The sequence below is a fragment of the Ailuropoda melanoleuca genome, unplaced genomic scaffold (assembly GCF_002007445.2).
Source record: "Ailuropoda melanoleuca isolate Jingjing unplaced genomic scaffold, ASM200744v2 unplaced-scaffold812, whole genome shotgun sequence".
Taxonomy (NCBI): Eukaryota; Metazoa; Chordata; class Mammalia; order Carnivora; family Ursidae; genus Ailuropoda; species Ailuropoda melanoleuca.
In genome coordinates this window covers 1-16,346 of record NW_023253459.1, presented here as the reverse complement: position 1 = coordinate 16,346, position 16,346 = coordinate 1, and the positions used below count along the sequence as shown (strand labels likewise).

The 16,346-nt window shown below is 42.1% G+C and overlaps 1 long non-coding RNA gene across 1 annotated transcript; it reads left to right on the top strand.

Annotated features, from left to right (window-relative positions):
* The first annotated feature begins 6,687 nt into the window (after positions 1 to 6,687).
* LOC117800804 lies at positions 6,688 to 14,988 on the top strand. Its single transcript, XR_004623176.1, has 3 exons — positions 6,688 to 7,019; positions 10,776 to 10,869; positions 13,342 to 14,988. It is a non-coding gene; the product is annotated as an uncharacterized LOC117800804 (long non-coding RNA).
* Positions 14,989 to 16,346: the final 1,358 nt, after the last annotated feature.

Below are 16,346 nucleotides of genomic sequence, written 5' to 3'. Positions count from 1 at the left end.
TGTTCCATTGGTCGATGTGTCTGTTTTTGTGCCAGTACCATGCTGTCTTTGTGATCACAGCTTTGTAGTATTTTCTGTATAGAGTATCATATCTTCTGAAATAGTGAAAGTTTGATTTCTTCCTTGTTGATTTGGATGCCTTTTATTTCTTTGTATTGTCTGATTTCTGTGGCTAGGACTTCCAGTACTATGTTAAATAGCATTGGTGAGAGTGTTTATTACAAATGGATGTTATACTTTCCAAGTGCTTGTCTGCATCTATAGAAATGATCATATGGTCCTTATCCTTTCTTTTATCGATGTGATATATCATGTTGATTGATTTGTGAATATCAAACCTTCTTGCAACCCAGGAATAAATCCCTTGATCGTGGTGAGTGATTTTTTTTAATGTGTTGCTGGATTTGGTTTGCAAGTATTTTTTTGAGAATTTTTGCACCCACATTCATTAGGGATATTGGCCTGTAGTTCTCTCTTTTGGTGGAGTCTTTATCTGGCACTGGTATCAGGGAATGCTGGCCTCATAGGATGAGTTTGGAAGTTTTCCTTTCTTTTCTATTCTTTGGAATAGTTTAAGAAGAATAGACATTAACTCCTCTTTAAAGGTTTGGTAGAGTTTGCCTGTGAAGCCATGTGGCCCTGGATTTTGGTTTGTTGGGAGTTTTTTGATTACTTATTCAGTTTCTTTGCCGGTTATGGTTCTGTTCAAGTTGTCTGTTTATTCCTATTTCAGTTTCAGTAGTTTATGTGCTGCTAGGAATTTATCCATTTCTTCCAGGTTGTCCAATTTGTTGGCATATAGGTTTTCATAATATTCTATTTAAAATTTAAATTCAGTTAATTAACATGTAGTGTATTATTAGTTTCAGAGGTAGAGTTTAGTGATTCATCAGTTGCATATAACACCCAGTGCTCATTACATCAAGTGCCCTCCTTAATGCCCATCACCTAGTTACACCATCCCCCCACAAACCTCCCCTCCAGCAACCCTGTTTGCTTCCTATAATTGAGTCTCTTATGGTTTGTCTCCCTCTCTGATTTTGTCTTCTTTTATTTTTCCTTCCATTCCCCTATGATCCTCTGTTTTGTTTCTTAAATTCTGCATATGAATGAAATCGTATGATAATTGTCTTTCTCTGGTTGACTTATTTTGCTTAGCATAATACCCTCTAGTTCCATCCATGTCATTGCAAATGGTAAGATTTCATTTTTTGATGGCTGAGTAATATCCCATTGTGTGTGTGTATATATATATATATATATATATACCATTTCTTTACCCATTCATCTCTTGACGGACATCAGGAACAGGATGGAGATTTCTCAGAAAGTTAAAAATAGAGTTACCCTATGACCCAGCTATTGCACTGCTAGGTATTTACCCAAATAATACAAACACAGTGATCCAAAGGGGCACCTGTGCGGCAATGTTTATAGCAGCAATGTCCACAATAGCCAAAATGTGGCAAGAGCCCAGATGTTCATATTATTCTCTTATAATTGTTTGTATTGCTGTAGTGTTGGTTGTTATTTCCCCCCTCTCATTTGTGATTTTATTTATTTGGGTCCTTTCTCTTTTTGATACATCTGTCTGTCTAGAGGTTTATCAATATTATTATTTTTTTTCAAAGAACCAGCTTCTGGTTTCACTGATCTGTACTATTGGCTTTTGTAATTTCTATATCATTTATTCCTGCTCTAATCTTTATTATTTCCTTCCTTCTGCTGGCTTTAAGCTTCATTTGTTGTTCTTTTTCTAGCTCCTTTCGGTGTGAGGTTAGGTTGTTTATTTGAGATTTTTCTTGCTTCTTGAACTAGGCCTATATTTCTCTATACTGCCCTCATAGGACTGCTTTTGCTGCATCCCCAGTTACTGAGATTTTTGGCAGTTTTGTGGTCAAGTGGAACTCCTCACTCTTCTCTTGTCCCAGCCCTATCTAGAAGTCTCAACTGAATTTTATAAAGGCACTATGTTGATAAGGAGAGGATGACCCAGCCTTTCTCCTATATTTTGGTTCTTTTGGGGTTTAACATTTCTTGGCCTACAAGGCACTCTACTTAGTGAATTACTTAGAGACAAATTCTGCCCACTAGGAGAAGGGGGACAAGAGGTATAGCAACCTAGTGGGGCTTTAGATCCTANCTAATCTTTATTATTTCCTTCCTTCTGCTGGCTTTAAGCTTCATTTGTTGTTCTTTTTCTAGCTCCTTTCGGTGTGAGGTTAGGTTGTTTATTTGAGATTTTTCTTGCTTCTTGAACTAGGCCTATATTTCTCTATACTGCCCTCATAGGACTGCTTTTGCTGCATCCCCAGTTACTGAGATTTTTGGCAGTTTTGTGGTCAAGTGGAACTCCTCACTCTTCTCTTGTCCCAGCCCTATCTAGAAGTCTCAACTGAATTTTATAAAGGTACTATGTTGATATGGAGAGGATGACCCATCCTTTCTCCTATATTTTGGTTCTTTTGGGGTTTAACATTTCTTGGCCTACAAGGCACTCTACTTAGTGAATTACTTAGAGACAAATTCTGCCCACTAGGAGAAGGGGGACAAGAGGTATAGCAACCTAGTGGGGCTTTAGATCCTACAGGGGTGGGGAAAAGTGAGGTGTGGTGGTCCTGCTCCCCACCCTGTGTTTACACAGCTGGACAGACACTGCAGGCTCCAGTTAGAATCCAGGAAATGAAATCTCTAAACTTTTATGAGCTGAATGGCTCCTCACAGACCAGGAGGTAAAAAGAGCCAGTTAAATATAATCAAGAAGGAAAAAGTAAACGGTCCATATCCAGCAAACTCCCAGTTGTTTAATTCTGTTTCTTTCTTTTTCAGGTTCTTATTTAAATTCCAGTTACTTAACATATAATATAATATTAGTTTCAGGAGGAGGATTTAGTGATTCATCACTTACATGTAACCCCCACTGCTCATCACAAGTACCCTCCTTAATACCCATCACCCATTTAACCCATCCCCTGCCCACCTCCCCTCCAGCAACTATCAGTTTGTTCTCTATTGTTACGAGTCTGTTTTGTGTTTTGCCTCTCTTTTCCCCCCATGTTCATCTCTTTTCTTTCTTAAGTTCCACATATGAGTGAAATCATAATGGTATTTGTCTTTCTCTGATTGACTTTTTCACTTAGCATAACACATTATAGCTCCTTTCACATCATTGCAAATGGCAAGATTTCATTTCTTTTATGGCTAAGTAATGTTCCTTCTTTATCTGTTCATCAATTGATGGACATTTGGGCTCTTTCCATCATTTGGCTGTTGTTGATAATGCTGCTATAAACATCATGGTGCATGTGTCCCATCAAATCAGTATATTGCCGCCTTTTGGTAAATACCTAGTAGTGCAATTGCTGGACTGTAGGGAGTCCTATTGTTAACTTTCTGAGGAACCTCCATACTATTTTCCAGAGTAGCAGCACCAGTTTGCATTCCCACCAACTGTTCTAGAGGGTTCCCCTTTCTCCACAACCTCACCAACATCTGTTGTTTCCTACGTTGTTAATTTTAGCCATTCTGATACGTGTGGGAGGTGATATCTCATTGTAGTTTTGATTTGTATTTCCCTGATGATGAGTGATGTTGACCATCTTTTCATGTGTCTCTTGGCCATCTGTATGTCTTCTTTGGAAAAATGTCTATACGTATCTTCTACCCGTTTCTTAATTGGATTATTTGGTTTGGGGTGTTAAGTTTGATAAATTCTTTAGCGTTTGGATGCTAACCCTTTATCAGATATGTGATTTGCAAATATCTTCTCCCATTCTGAAGGTTGCCTTCAAAATGGATGAAAGACCTAAATGTGAGACAGTAAATCATCAAAATCCTAGACGTGAACACAGGCAACAACCTCTTTGATATCGGCCATAGCAACTTCTTACTAGACATGTCTCTGGAGGCAAGGGAAATAAAAGTAAAAATGAACTGTTGGGATTTCATCAAGCTAAAAAGCTTCTGCATATCAAAGCAAACAGTCGAAAAAACAAAAAGGTAACCTTCAGAGTTACATTTCAACTAAATCTTGAACTCATGTCTCCTCTTCCTGCTAAAGAAAATACGTTGCATAATTTGGGGTTACTCTATAACTCTTGTCCTCTCTTAGACATGAGTTGACTCTTCATGAGTTCATATTGAGTGAACATTTCTAAAGGGTCTACCAAGGGTCAGGTATCTGGCTGAGCAAAGTCATCAGATATACCAGTACCATTACTTTATAGCAGGTGTCTTGATTTATAGCTCAATATTTGAGTGCTTGTTTAGTGTCTCTCTCCCATTTAGAGTGTCAGGTTCACAAAGGAAGGATTTTGACTATTTTATATTTAGTGCTTGGTGCATGGACTGAAAACAGCAGGTGTAGAGCCCAACCAGTATCGAATGACAATGGGAAAAGTGCCCACCTCCTCCAATGCCAGGCATGTCCATGGACCATTCACTTTCCTCACCACTCCCACACTCTAGCCATAAAGTCTACCGACCAAAACTTAGATGCCACCTAGAATTGGCAACATCAACTGTGGTCTTACTGAGAAGAATGGGGGCCGGAGAGAGGAGAAACAGACACTTAACTTTGCTTTCATTTTTGCACACTCGAGGTAGTGATCTGTGAAATTTGGATGTAATGCACAAATCATTCCAGAGCAATACCGGCTCTCCTACTGTGAGCAGTTCTCTTGGCTGGTAGAAATCAGGCCCAGCTTCCAAAAGAGGTGTCATGTGGATTCATCATATAAAGGGGTGGAAATATTAGCCAGAGCTCCTGTATCATTAGTGTCTGCCAACCTGTCCACCTACGCTGATATCTGAGCCTAAGGCTTCACTGAATGTTATTTGAGATTCAGTTTTGACCAATAGCTAGGGAGACTGAGAAAGCAGATAAATCCTTCACTGTTGAGAAGGATGCATAGTTACTTTCACTTGGCTGTACTATAATTATCTGTCAGTTTCTCCATCTTCAACCTGAATCATGTTTGTGTCTTAGATATATTTTTATCCCACGCATTTAGGGCAAAGGTTGGAAACTTCATGATGAGGATAGTATAGGAAGGAGTAGATGAGAGCCACGGGGTGTGCAAGGTGTTCTTCTGGCACACGGTGTCTTTCTTCACACATTTGTACAACTCTGAGGTTGTGAGTCCCATCATATCAGGTGTTCCCTTCTGGGGAAGGATGGAGCACAAAGCTCACACTTCTGTTGTGTCCCTTTGCAGGCAGGTCATCTGCATTGGTTCAGTGCTGTCTGCATTTTAGTACCCGGTAGTGATGAGCCTATCCCTATCAGGATAGATTGCAACCAGCTGGAGCAGGCCATGAGGTGAATAGAGCAGCAGATGCTCATATTAGGCTTACTTATGAAATCATCATAGATAAGTTTGCATATTAGAGAAGAATGAAATCATATGAGTTGCTATAGAGGCTTAGTTTCAAGTAAAATAAGAAAGGCTTTGTGTTCAGGTGACAGAATTAAGTTGTCAAGAATTACCAGATGAGATGGCCTGGGTGGCTCAGTGGGTTGAGCAACTGACTCTTGGTTTTGGCTGAAGTCCAGCCACACATTGGGCTCTTAGCAGGGAATCTGCTTCAAGAATCTCTCCCTCTGCCTCTCCCCCCACTCATGCTCTCTCTCTCTCTCTCTCAAAAAAAATTCTCAGATGTCACACATCTTTCCTTGTTTGCACATATTCTCTGTAAGCTCTCTGCTGGGGAACATAGGGAGGGAGACCCTACCCAACAATACCCTTAGTATCATCTTGATTAACATCTGTCTTCCCTTCTGAGATAAGGTGGACCTTTGTGGGAGATCCATGATGAGGCTGCTGTGCAGGCTGCTGTGTAAAAAGGAACAGAATTTTAACCAGTTTACTGTGTAGCCTGGGTCTCACTATCTCCCATAGTTACCCTTCTCAGGGACAGGCAAACATTGAATATCAGTATTGCAGAGCACAGAAGACTTCAATCTCACTTCGTGTTTGCTTATACCAGCTTCCTATGTCTTTCCACTGTTGCTCTTCAAGCATAGAGCTACTTCTCTCTTAACACCTCCGTTGTCCCAGAGACTACAGAGGTATGCTACATAATCCACAGTTTCTGAGGCCATGCAGACACAGAGCGCGAGTCAGAGGCGGGTATGTGGCATGGTCCAAAAGTTCCACGGAAAGGACACACAAGAAATCCAGCAATTTCATTTCCAAAAGTCAAATCCACTAAACTTGCTGGATGCCCACTGAGTATACAGTGCATTGCTAGGGACTAGGAACATAATGTTGACAAGTACTCACACTGCACCCTTGAGAAGCTCTCTATCTCAGGCTAATAGGTGTGGAGACCAACAATGGGGCAAGAGGGTGGAGAGGACAATCATAGAACTAGTGCTGGAGGGGGGGACAAATTTCCCAGAGGAGGAAGTGGTTGGTTATAGCTGTTCAAGGAGGCTGGTGAGGGAAGACCCTAACACAGGGGATTCTGTCAGAGCTCGGTTTGAAGGATGAGTAGGTTCCTTCTAAGGGGCACAGGGGCATTTCTAGGCAGAGGAAGCTTCATGGGTAAAGACACGCAGACCGAGCTTGTTTGAAGGATTTCACGTATTTAAAGATAGAGGCGGCTGTGGTGACAAGGGCAACTTAGAGACTTGAGGACAGTGAGTTTACCTGAGATTCTGTAACCTTTGAGATTACCGATAACACCGACTGAGTTGTTTATTGATTTTGGACAGAATATGAACTCAAAGGTCAGTCTGGGAGTGTCCACAATGCTTTGCTAACACTCTTGGCTGAGGGGCACCTGCTAGTGACTACAGTCCAGCCCCACCCCCTTTTCTGTATATACATCCCAGCCTCAGTGAATCACCATTGGTGGGAAGGGAAGCTCCGCTCACACAGGCCAGCAAGGACCGGCACAAACTGCTGAACAACAGTAGAGGAGATTCACAGAGAGAAAGTGGCCATGGACCTGATTCCAAGCTTTTCCACGGAAACCTGGCTCCTCCTGGCTACCAGCCTGGTGCTCCTTTATCTGTGAGTAACTGTCCAGGCTCATTTCCTCTGGAACCCTGGACTCAGGTTGCTAATCAGCACCCACCCCCTTTTCCTTGTCTGTTTTGAGGATCAAAAGAGTTAACAGAGGGGACGATACTTAAGTGTTGGGTGCTTCAAACACGCTAGGAATACATAAAGGGTTATTATTGACCTCACCAGATCTGCTGAAGAAGTAACTCCATCCTCCAATCCCTTTTCTGTAGCTAATAGGATTGAGTGACATTATTTGCTCCTAGGAATGATCTGATTGCCACCAGTTTGGACCTAGATTAATCAAGCAGAATTCAGCAGAGGCAGAGTAAAATCAACAGGCCTTGGTGCTCTGGGGTCTTCACCACCTTCCCAGGCTGTGGGGATTCTAGTAGCTGAGGGACTGGGTTGTGTCTTTGTCTCATTATGTTCACTTTCTGGTCTGCATCTGCTGCAGGAGATGTGTAGAAAGATTGAGCCTGTGTCACTCAAGTGGTCCTGCTCCCTTCCTTCCACGACCAGGTCCCATGTACACAAGACACCTGTTGCACCCAGACTTCCAAGGGGGCTGGAGATGCCTCATCTTCCTGTTCTGACTGGGCTCTTCACTCTTTTCTGAGCCCCTGTCCGGGCCATCCCCCACCCTGTAATATGCAGAACTTCTTACCCTTAAGTGAGCATCTTTCGAGCTGAGGAGACTTGGCAGAAAGCTTCAGATTTTATTCATTTCACCTTTTCCTCCCAGTCTCTGTAATGGTTAGCGTCAGTATTCAGATTTCTTCCCCCTCACCCCCAATATGAAATCTGCTAGCAGCCTGCAAAGGCAGGCCCTGAAGGCCAACATGGATTTTAAGTAGTTTTTCCCTTTATGTGACAGTACAGGAGGAGGAATTAAAACATCTAGCAGAGGCATTCCTTTCAGTGGTGGAATTCCTGGCATCATGGAACAGGTTGGGAAAGGACTTAGTTTCACAGCAGAGGTAGGGATGGACCCTCCATCACATTTAACTTCTGTGTCAATTTCACTTTCTTTATGAAATCATGAGGACATGAACATAGAATATGGAAAACTCATTTTCATTTTTTCCCCATAAAATCTAACATTGTTTATTTGGATTTAACAATACACATTTTAAGATTTACTGCCCATCACAGTTTTCTCTCCTCCTTACCTTCTCCTATTATATTAATTAAGAGTCTTTTAAAAGCAACAACAGCAACAACACAGATTTATTCTCTTATAGTTCAGGAGGTTAGAAGTTGGAATGCCAGGTATTGTGGAAACATATTTTTTGTGTGATGACATTTAAGATTAATTGATGTGGTTTAATTTCATTGTTTTTAATAATAGATTTTTTGCTGAGGTAAGACTATTTCCAGCATGTTCTTCCGAAGGATAAAAGAGGTCTGTCGGCCTTTTTGACAGTAATGGTACATAGATAACCTCCGCCTTCTAGAATAATATTGAGGATATTAATAATTAATATTATTAATTCTCAATAATGAGAATATTAATATTAATTTAGTGTCCACATGCATCCTTCTATGATATAGATTGTGTATTTTTAAATACATGGGTCCAGCAGGTTATTTTAACCTCTCAGCACAGGCACGTAGTGAGACTGAGGCAGTACTGACGTGAGAGGCATCCAGATAGGACTCGGGGATGGAGTGGGAGACTATTCCTCCCTCAGAGCAGACCTCCCAGGGACACTCCTTGATCCTGGTCCCAAGGAGGTCATCACGGAACTGCAGCGTTAGCATCTCATCTGCTAGAAGCCGGGGGACAGGACCACCGTGTAAATCACATTGCGTGGTCTGGACCAGCAGTGGGGCTGTCACTGGATACTGTCCCCACCAGGCAAACAATCGTGTAGACTGAGAAGACACTGGTATAGCCAGGAGTCAGTAGCTGTAGGCGGTGCCCTCTGCGTGCAACACAGTGTAAAGGCAATAAAAATGAGTGGCTTCATTGTTAGCCCCTTCAGTTTTGTTAACAGCAGCATGACTTTACCAAGAAGAGGGAAGCTGGAAAGAATCAGAAAAATTCACCCAGCCCACCCTCTGCCTTCTTACGGAGCCATGTGAGTTTAGACTCTAAACCAGATCTTTCCTTGGCACCAGTGTTGCTGACATGTTTACTCACTTGCTTAGCCTCACTTGGGAGCTCATGTAGCACATTGAATGTTCAGAAGCAGAAATCGGTTTGTTGTGGTGGTGATGGAAAAAAGGAACGGAAGTGGGACTAAGGCCACCCCTACTTCTGGCAGTTGGTGCATACGCATCCATGAACTGTTTTGGAGGAAGTACCAAACACCCAGCGGGGCCCGGCTGTGGTCCCTCTGCTGGTCCCTCAAGCACATGTCCTTTTATGCAATTTTGTGGGTTTATTTGATTACATAATGTAAGATTTTTTCTGCAGAATATTTGGAACCTGTACTGCCAAAAGGCTAACCTCCAAAAAGGAGGAAACAAAGTCTTAATTCAACTCTGTGGAACATTTTTACTCATTTTATGTTTTGCAACACGTAATCTGCTGTCAATTGGAGGTATCTGAACTTTGGAAGGCCCCCTATCTGTTAGCTAAAAGCATCTACAGGACTTGTTGAACCATTTCTACCTAGCCTCCTTTCCCACCATACTTTCCTAATTTGCCCCTCTGGGGTTAGTCTTGTAGACCTGGCAAGTTCATGGTTAAAATGGTTTTTGGCAGCCTTCCCCTCAGTCTCTCTTCTTCCTCCACTCTGCCATCTCTCAGAAACACCTAAGAGGACGGCTTGCAAAGATCTAGAACACCAAGTTGTGAGATTCCTCATTAATCTCATGAAAGATGAACTATAGGCAGTTCTGTCATAGGGGGCACCATCCATAATGGGTTTCTGAGACAGTTGATGCACAGCGTCAATAACCTGACAGCTTTCTGAGTGACCATCTTGAAAACAATGAGTGTGCCTGGCAGTGTGTTGAGCACATGAGTATCACAGGTTGGAAGAACAGATGTCACACAGGGAAGAGTGGTCTGGAAATGGATTGTTTAGTCACCGATTCCTTAATATGATATCATTAAGGGGACATATGGGTCAGTTCCCCTGCTCTGCAGCTCAAGAGAACCAGAGTGCCTGACAACAGAGACAGGTGGAGCTGACAGCAACTCACTTTTCTATGAGCTAGTGGAGCCTTGGACACAGTATTCATTTTACAGAATAAGAACACTGTGGTTGCTCTGAGCCTCTGTACGAAGATAGATTTAAGAAGGACCAGATCCCAAACAGCGACAGGGCCTACAAGGAAGGAAAACCTCTGAGGACACTGTAAGAACATTTTCATGGTAGGCTCTCAATAACCCTCAGCTATTGAGTGGGTACAATAAGCAAAATCTCATCATTGGAGGAGAGAAAGAATTTTTCCCCTTTCCACCTAGAATGAGAATCTCCAAAATCATGAAGAGTCATTTACTAAATCAGCATGAGTGAATTTCCTGGAAGAAATTGGCATGAAATTTTCAGGTGCTTTCAAGTGTGGATACATTTCTCAGGTATTCGTTCTAGAATTGAGACCATGACATTTTTTGCTGCTCTTAGCTAATCATCATTACTTTTTGTGGTAAAGCAGATGATGAGTGAATGTAATTATTGCCGTTGAAATTGCTGCTGTTATTTCTTGCCTACATGTTACCTCCCCCCCTTGCCTGTTCCCCTTCTGCATCAGTGACTGACCCACCTATCCCATCATCCCTGTGACCTGGCTTTCTCTTTCACTTTATAGATACGGGACCTCCACACATGGACTTTTTAAGAAGCTGGGAATTCCTGGGCCGACACCTCTGCCTTTTGTGGGAAATATTCTGGACTACCGTAAGGTGTTGTTTGAGCTTCCTCTTTTGCATCTTATATTTGCTAACCCCAGCTTAATTCCATAGTGGATATGCTCCTTCTCAGGAGGAGGTGCTTAGGTTTCAGACTTTGCAGAAATGGTGTCATAAGCCCCACCCAGCACATGGCCAGGTTTACCCCAGGGCTCTCTTGTCTGCTGTTAGGAGCCTCAGGGTTTGCCTCAGCAGGCAGCCCAGCTCTCTGACTGATTCAGCACAGGACTTGATGTTCTAGCTTGTGAGGATCCTGAAGAGGCTTTTATATCTGGCAGGTGCAGATTCCCAGGAAAGCATCATCGTATTTGGTATTAGGAGAAGAGCATCAAGGGGGTCCACGCTAGTGGTCCATTAAGCTGTGTACCCTTGAGTCAGACTTTTAAGTTCATAGCACAATCTCTGGATAGCTTTTTCATTTTCTGGATAGCTCTGGAACTTCAGATTACTGGGCAGCCCAAGATTCATTTTTTGGGAATTGGCACATACTTGAATTCCCTCAAGAACTGACCGACCCCCTGCAGTTATTTCCGTGGCTCTAAGTCACCCTTTGTCACCTGTGACATCTTTTGGGATTTGTGCAGTTGAACCGGAGCTCTCTACTTTACTTTTCTACCTTCAAAGGAGGCATCTGCTGGGTGAGTGGAGCAGGGAGGGAGTATAACTGAGAGTAGATGGTGCTTGTCTATTGACTTCAGATTTTAACTTTTGAACAAGTTGTGTGTGTGTGTGTGTGTGTGTGTGTGTGTGTTGTTTTGCACACAAAAATAGAACTGCTCATATAAAACCACTAGAAAAGAGACACTTTGATGAAATTATTAAGAAATAAATGTAACTCAATGGAATGTACTTTCTGACACACAAACTGAACGTTGGTGTAGCCTTTGTGGCTAATCCAGGTCTGATACCTCACCCAAGGCTGGGCCTCTGAACAGAAGGTTAGGAGCTCACGTCCAGAAGGCCAGCAGGCAGAGTCTCACAGGCAGGCTGCTCTCTGCTACGGAGTTCCTTTCCCCCAGACCTGAGGCTTGTTTCTCAGACCCCACTCCTCCCTGCTGAGGCTTGCTTGCCCAGTACTGCCTAAGAACTCCTGGACCTTTTCCCTCCAAAACAACAATTTCCTTTCCACTTTTCCCAGATCAGCTACTTAGTAATGCACCCAAGACCTACATTTCTGAGACCTTCCTTTGTGTAGCTAAAACATCAAATATCACAGCAAAACTTCGCAACAGGAAGTTTTGTTGTTTTCCTTTTAAGTGACAGTGAAAACACAGAGCAAGTGTTTTATTTACTTATTTTTATTTAGTTTTATTATTATTTTTTTGTTATTACATTCAGTTTGCCAACATATAGTACATCATTAGTTTTTGATGTAGCATTCAATGATTCATTAGTTGCATATAACACCCAGTGCTTATCACATGTGCCCTCCTCAATATCCATCACCCAGTTACCCCATCCCCTCACCCCCCTCCCTTCTGTAACCCTCAGTTTGGTTCCCAGAGTCCAGAGTCTCTCATCGTTTCTCTCCCTCTCTAATTTCTTCCCACTCAGTTTTCCCTCCCTTCCCCTGTGGTCCTCTGTGCTATTCCTTATGTTCCACATATGAGTGAAACCATATGATAATTGTCTTTATTTGCTTGACTTACTTCACTTAGCATAATCCCCTCCAGTTCCATCCATGTCAATGCAAATGGTCGGTATTTATCCTTTCCGGTGGCTGAGGAATATTCCATTGTATATATGAACCACATCTTTTTTTATCCATTCATCTGTTGAAGGGCATCTCAATTCCTTCCACAGTTTGGCTGTTGTGGACACGAGCGAGTGTTTTAACTTGCTCTGTCCTTTGTGGAGTGGTGGCACCATCCCTTCTTTTCCGTGTTGAGGTGGACGACTGGAAGGCGAGTCCACCTTGTCATTCATTCATTCATTCATCAGTCACTTTTCTCTCTTAAGAAACGTGTCTCAGACTTCTGTAAATCTGCTAGACTGAAAGAGATCCCTGATGTCTTTAATTTCCTAAATCCCCTGGAATTCTAGTAGAGCTCATGAGATCAAGGTGGTAACGGGGAGTTCAGAGTATGCAGGCCACGCTGACTTTCCCTCAGCTCTAGTTTTCCCACATGGCCGTGGAGGTAATTCAGAGGGTTCTGAGATTTAGAGACAGCATATGCACAAGCCAAACATGTCAGAAAGAAAGAGGTTATGCAGTCCTCACAAGTAGGGTGAGATGTTTAGTATCTACAATACTTGGAGAGAATTCAAGAGGGACTTGAAATTATCTGTTTCAATATCTCTTCTACTTTTCTCCTTTCCGGTGAGATGCCTGTAAGCAAGAACTTCCCTCTAACTGCCAGCGAGAGGTAGTAAGCCACATTTAATGAGATCTGAGTAATTTTTGTCCCCAGTAAATGTACTGCTCAGTACATTTAGATTAGTAATATGTTTTGTTTCTTCTTGCAGGGCTTTTGGAATATTGACAAGAAATATTTTAAGAAATATGGAAGATTTTGGGGGTGAGTATTCTGGAAACTTCCATTGGATAGGCCGGTTATGATGAGGCTCCCAGCCATGGAGACAGTCTCAGTCGAGAGCCCCTTGGGACGAAGCCCACTGTAGTAAAGCTTCTGGACTCTCTTCTTCCTGGGATCCCATGTATCACCAGGTGTACAGATCTAAATGTGATCGGGCCTGGAGAGCTGCAGATCATCACTGATCTCCAAACATTGGTGACCGGGGACTCCTAGCATCGCTTTCTATCCTGTCTTGTGATTACCCTCTTCTCCATTTTCCTCCTTATGTCCCCTTTAAATGCAAAAATGCATTATTTCAAGCCTTTCTAATATGTGGCCATAAGTGCATCTTATTACCTCTTGCCCACATGATTCACTTTTCGTTAAAAGCCAGAGATCCCTTATTTAAATTTTGGATTAAATATGTCCTTTTTAAAGGTGGGCTGTAGGGGTGTCAGTAGACAGAATGGGAAGCCATTTCTGCTCAGTTTTTTCTTTCTCTGCAAGTGTGGAGTCTATTTTGTTTTTTATATGAGGCCAAGTCTAGTCTTTCAATGCAAGTGTATACAAATGTTTCTTTATTCTACAGACTTGAAGAGATGTAGAATATTTCTAAACCACAGTGTTTCTTGGTGCGCTGATAGACTTGGTGATTTTGTAGAGTGGGCTCTGCTGCTTGCAGTGGATGCTCCCATTCAGAGTGGCTGGAGGTTTGGTGACGTAGAGGGGGAGGTGTAGGGTGGTGCTGGGATGCTTACAGCCCGTGTTGTACCTTTTTCATCAAATCCTCAGACACCACAGGGTCCTGCTGAGTTGGCGTGGCCCATAAGCAACGTGATGGCATAGAAAGAACACAGATCTCTAGATCACTACTAGTTCTGTTCCACTGCCCCTTCCTATATTCAGTACTGGGCAGCTCTGGATGGAGCCAGTCTTAAATCATTGGCCCCAGTTCTGTCCTTAGTAAATGGTTCTCGTGCTTAGCTATAGAAAAGAACCACATGGGAGAGAGAGCTTGCTAAAAATGCAGATTCTTGATTTCCATCCCTCAGCAACACCAAGTCTGGAAGATGTGGGGTGGAACCCAAGAATCTGAATTTAACTGGTAGTGGAAGCTGTATTAGGGCCATGTGAGACCATGAATATAAAGTGTTACCCCAAACCACTGTCCATTGTCCACCCAGGTGTTTTTGAACAAACAGGATGGGACGAGGGGAATCATCCAAGAAATATGATCAGGCTGCTGGGAGAGTAGACCTGAGTGCCACCTCAGTAAATTCTATCACTGCTTCAACACTAGGTGTACTCATCTCCCACTGAAACCTTCTGAGTTTTACTTTTTGGACACGGGTAGCATTTAGTAGAGTGGTTCTCAGTCATTTTTAGATGTGATCACAAAGCCATTTGAAAGTCCTCTGTGACGTCAGAGAAAGAATAGGGGACTTATGGAAAATCTTCCATTTTGTTCTGGCAAATGCAAACATTTTATACTGGAAAACAAAATGCCAGAGGATGGTGTAATTAAGCTTAAAATAAACCTCATGCCCATTGCCCCTTGCCTTTCACAGGCATATTGACAGTCAGGAGGTCAGGCTAGATAGGGACGGATCATACAGAAAGAGTCGGCTCTGTGTGAGACATGTGTCCAAAGTGGGCTTGCCCTGCTGCTCCGGAATGTCACCTACATAGAGCCCAAGGGACTCACACTTGGGACCCGCATACAAGAAAAATACAAGTAATAAAAAGAAAATATTTTGAAAATGAGTTATGCATGTCTTCTCTATTACTTTATTCTCTTTGTCCTTTTGTTTCAAATTTTTCTGACTTTGATGTTACCAAGGACCTCTCTTTAATAGTTATAATAATACTTTCTTTCTCTCATCTATGGAACGTAAGAAGTAGGAAGATCGGTAGGAGAAGAAAGGGATAAAGAAAGAGGGGGTAATCAGAAGGGGGAATGAGGCATGAGAGGCTATGGACTCTGAGAAACAACCTGACTGCTTCAGAGGGGAGTGGGGTGGGGGAATGGGATAGGCTGGTGACGGGTAGTAAGGAGGGCACGTATTGCATGGTGCACTGGGTGTTATACGCAACTAATGAATCGTGGAACTTTACATCAAAAACCAGGGATGTACTGTATGGTGACTAACATAATAAAAAAATATTATTATAAAAAAACGTTATAAACTAGGAAGGAAATTTTAGAAAATAGGGCAAAGAAATCATTCATAATCCTACCATCACTTTTTGAGCATTCCAGGATTTTGTCATTTGCAGGTAAATCTTTACATATTTGTGATCAGTGTAACTATAATTTTCATCTAATATTCTATCATATCTTCCATGTGTTTGATATTTCTTTAAAATTACAGTTTTTCTTGTCTGACGGGTGGACTCTCTCAATAATTTTTCTTCCTAGATAATTTACTTGCCTTCAGTTATTTACTAACCCAACTTTCTTTTGGATAATATAGATAAATTATTTGAAATGTTTGAAAATACTTCTAAGATATTTGACACATTCTAAACATGCAAAAAATTATGGTGAATGGTCCCAGAAATACACATGTACTAGAGTTAACAAATGTTCTAATGTTATTTCTTTTTTTTTTAATGATTTTTTATTATATTATGTTAGTCACCATATAGTACATCCCCGGATTCCGATGTAGAGTTCAATGATTCATTAGTTGCATATAACACCCAGTTCACCATGCAATATGTGCCGTCTTTACTACCATCACCGGTCTAGCCCATTCANAGTCATCTGTTGAAGGGCATCTCGGCTCCTTCCATGATTTGGCTATTGTGGACAATGCAACTATGAACATTGCGGTGCATATGGCCCTTCTCTTTACTACGTCTGTATCTTTGGGGTAAACAACCAGTAGTGCAATGGCTAGGTCATAGGGTAGTTCAATTTTTAACTTTTTAAGGGACCTCCACACTGTTTTC